Source organism: Notothenia coriiceps, unplaced genomic scaffold, assembly GCF_000735185.1.
Source record: "Notothenia coriiceps isolate Sejong01 unplaced genomic scaffold, NC01 NC01_scaffold00024667, whole genome shotgun sequence".
Lineage (NCBI taxonomy): Eukaryota > Metazoa > Chordata > Actinopteri > Perciformes > Nototheniidae > Notothenia > Notothenia coriiceps.
Window position 1 is genome coordinate 2,620,043 of NW_011357368.1, and position 4,408 is coordinate 2,624,450.

The following is a 4,408-nucleotide window of genomic DNA, read 5'->3' on the forward strand; positions in this document are numbered from 1 at the left end:
AGTGTGTTTCACTCACTGCCCTATATTCTACCCAAATGGTCTTGCTTTTCTATGCATTCAAACCTAGAGTGCATGTTAGCTTATCATGAGTGAGAGAGAAGTGCAGTTCTGAAAAAGTGAATAGGTCTGAAATGTGTAAATGCAATATCATAGAGCCTCTCCACTGGCTGTAGATACTGCTTTAGCCCGCAACACCAACACGTGAAGCCATTAGTTGTTGGTACAGTTATTTTCTGTCGTACAGTAACATTTGGCAACTGCTGTCTACTTCTTTGCTTTATTTTGAATCATAAAATCTTCCGATGTTCCCCATCAAAAGCTGAGTTCAACAGATTAAACAAAATAGACAAACAATATATTCTAAATTGAATAATAAAAAAAAATATGTTAACAGGTTTGTTTGTATTAATGAAATGTGAAAATAATAGTGCACTTTACGTTAGTGTACCTCTCACTAAAATGACCTTACAAGATAAACGTATACACACACTAGCCTGACGGGAAAGAAAACAACCGTCTTGTTTGGTTGATTTGGTGAATTTAACTCTTTTAGAAACACTGTGAAAACATCAATTTCACACCACAGTTGACCAATGTGGTCCCACAAGAACACCGTTTGAGCTGTGGAGAAGAATTGGAGACTCATCAAGAAAAGATGGTTTGTAAAATTGAGCTTTAAGTTAGGTATGACTGTCCTCTGGCCTACATACAAACCTTCTCTAACCTTTGGCTTCGTGCAAGCTCCCAGAGATGCATCAGCCACCCAGGTGTGAATCATGAATAGCTTGATAAAAGCTGCAATGCTAGCGCTAGGTACAGAAAAGGAGTTGCACAATGAAACCAAGGTGCAACAACCTCAACAGAGCTGCATGGGGAATTTGCAATACATCCTCCTTAACAAAAGAGTAAAAATAGATGTGGTAGCATTGGAGAAAGAGACAGGACAAAGTGATCAGAATGACGACAACCGCTTTACAGAGTTCCTGAATGGAGACATTACTGCCAGCTCTGTGACAGAAAGGCATTCGGGTCACTGTAGACATTAGTTGGACTGTCCTTTCAGCCAAGAAACCCAGATATTTAAGAGAGGAAAAATCGGCTGCCAAGTTTTAAATTGTGTCTCTTCCTAAGTGTCATCTTATCCCATTTGTTATTTTTAATGGTACATTAACTGTGGTGCCATTTTTAAAGCCAATTTCCAAAATACTCTTCACTTTGGAAGAATAATTACCGGAATGATCAAACATCTTTAGAGGCTTTACTTATAATCAACTATATCTAATAGATAGTGTACAATATCTCCTCCATTTTCTTTAACTGAAGGCCAGATCTAACTTTATGAATTGCTTTCTGGTTGATATTAATCATTGTTCTGTAACTGTGCCACCAAAGGAAACTTTGTTGTGTTAATTACACATTTGATAAAGTGATGTAGATTAAATAGTGCACGGCTCAAAGCTTCACCGAGGGACTCTGATGAGGGAGGGTTTTATATTAAGTAAGCTGTTAAAAAAAAGAAAGGAGGACACGAGGGGAGGAAACTGGAACTTAAAGTAAAAGCACTTACACGTAAACACAGACACCCCAAATGTGCTGTATGTGATGCAGATGTGCTGTATTTTGAAATGTTCTGTTGCTTTAAATTTCTCTGTTGCCTTAAAAATAAGCTGAACCTAAATTGACAAATTAGTTCATCTTATGAGTTTTAAAGTGTAATCAGGAAAAACTATTAATTTGAGATATTACATTGAATAAGAAACTGTTCAATAAAACTGGCCCACATTCGTTTTTTGTAATAATTATTAGGTTAGTTTGAATTGTACTTTATAAAACATTTAAATGTTCTCAATTTGAAGTGTCAGTACTCCCTTCGACACAATGACCTTACAGCTGTGGATTCTGCTGTTGGAGACACTTTTGCACACGTCTCAGTACAAAGACAACATGCAAGACTTTCTCCCAGTGACCTGGTTAAATTATAAAGTGAACCTTAGGGAGTACGTCTTGAATTCTGCAATAACTTTCATAGAAGCGTTCCATATTTTTCAGTATTTTGAAAAGAGACAGCTACGTCTCTGAATTCAACTGACAAAGCAGGCTTTATCATATGTGTTTTCTTCTACTTAAAAAAGACGGGGCTATGGAGTGATTTAGCTCAATCATTGAGAAAACGTAATGGTGTTCAATATTCCCTGAAAAGTCAGAATAACTAATGTTACTATGTAGTGCAATAAGGAATCTTTGTCGGTCTATTTGAGTATTTCAAATGAGGATATGTTGCCCCAGCAAACACAAAAGAACAGGGACAAATTCAGATTCCAAAATTGACAATGATCTAGCAACTTACTGGTGTTAATCTGTTTTTTTTATTTTGTTGTTTAATCATTTCTAACTGGCATACCAGGCTGGCTGTTTCCACTGTGAGATATGATGAACTGAGTGAAACACCGCATCACAAATCATGCCCTACGGTGCTCATACGTTTGGAAGGGATCATTTATGAATGAAAAAAACAATGGGAAATGAATGCCGCATCACGTATTTGCTCAGCTAAGATTTTATATTTTCCTCGCAGGCAAATCAGCTCCTCTTCGTTATCTAAAACAGGTGTTTGCAGCCTGTGGGGACAGACTTGAACAGCTGGACATAGTTTTGAAAAGTTTATTAACATAAATAAGTTTCCTCCTGATAATAGGCCATATATGACAACACATACACAATTTATGCTATTCAAATGTACATAAACTGTACTGCAAAACTCCTTTCCATTTCCCCCCTATGCTTTTCTCCTGTATTCCACAAGGTAGCTGAGAGCATTTTGAAGAACATTTATTATGCCTAAAAGAGAACAGTTTTGTGACCTGGTTTTCATTTATTTCGGTCGCCTCAAAGGCTTTGTATGTACAGAAAGGTCTTCATCCTGCTGTGAGTACACGCTTTGAATGCACACCGTATTGATATTTCTATATATTTACCTTATCAAACTCCTGCAGATGAATCCTGATCATTCTGGGTCAGAAGAAAAGCTGTGTGTAGCACCTTTTTTTAGAAAACACAAAAAGCTGCTGGAAGCAAATTCAAACTAATCACTGTGGGCTTTTGTATACTTAACTAACCCTGTGAAGTATTTTAACAAAGTCTCTGAGATCAAAAAGGAGGCGGCTGCCTGGTTACACCCGGCTTTAGCTGCACTATAGAAAGTTTCCTCACTCTGCATAATTTACGGACCTATAGTGTGTCAGTGCCAGGGCAGTCTGCCAGAGAAATAAGTCGACTACTTATTCCGAAGAGAAAATCATCTCCAGTACTGCAGGTATTGGAGTCATTTAGCTGTGCGAAGAAAAGTATCTTTAGACTACTTTTCTGAGATTGTCTGCAAGCCTGTTTAGAATACAGAAACAGATTCTTATTGTCTTTAAATTGTTTGGCAAAAGAAGGGTTAATAGGCTTCGTGTTATCACAGTGAATTAATGAGATAAATACGATCTTTCCTCTTTATTGTTCTTTAAATTCTTAAAGGACATGGCAAACGTAAAAGTGAACCAACGGTATTTCAATGCCGTTTATTCTTGTGATTGATTTATCACAGAGATTTCATCTGAGAGAAAAATGAAGCAGTCTTTGTAAGTGGCGTTATTTGTGTTCACCATAGAACAAATAACAAATTAGAAAACTCTGAGGAATGAACTTGATAAAATCTGCAGCAGTCTTCAGTTCTCACATAAATCCAATTGTGTCTCAATGACAACTACTCCCCCCTCCATCTCTTTGCACCTACTGGTGTGTGATATTAGTCTGCATCTCAATTCCGTGTGTGTGTGTGTGTGTGTGTGTGTGTGTGTGTGTGTGTGTGTGTGTGTGTGTGTGTGTGTGTGTGTGTGTGTGTGTGTGTGTGTGTGTGTGTGTGTGTGCGTGCGTGCGTGCGTGCGTGCGTGCGTGCGTGGTGTGTGTGCGTGTGTGTTACCATTAGGCTTTTCAGTTTTTACTCAACAGCTTTTTAATTGAATATCTGTGCACAGTAGTGTAATGCAGCTTTGGAAGAGAAAGTCTCGGGGCGGAAAGAGGAAGGGAGGAGCTAGAGGAGGAAGAAAAGGGAGTATTAAGAGAGAGAGAGAGAGAGAGACAGAGAGAGAGAGAGAGAGAGAGAGACAATGAGTGTAGATTTGTAAGACGGCAAGTAAGAGAAGAGGCTGGTATTGGCCTGACAACACCAGCTCTGTGTCTCGCTGTCACCTCCAGGCTCTGTGCTGTTCTATGCTGATGCACACAGTCTTCTTCAGCCTGGAGTAAGAAGTGTGTGTGTGTGTGTGTGTGTGTGTGTGTGTGTGTGTGTGTGTGTGTGTGTGTGTGTGTGTGTGTGTGTGTGTGTGTGTGTGTGTGTGTGAGAGAGAGAGAGTGTGTGTGTGTG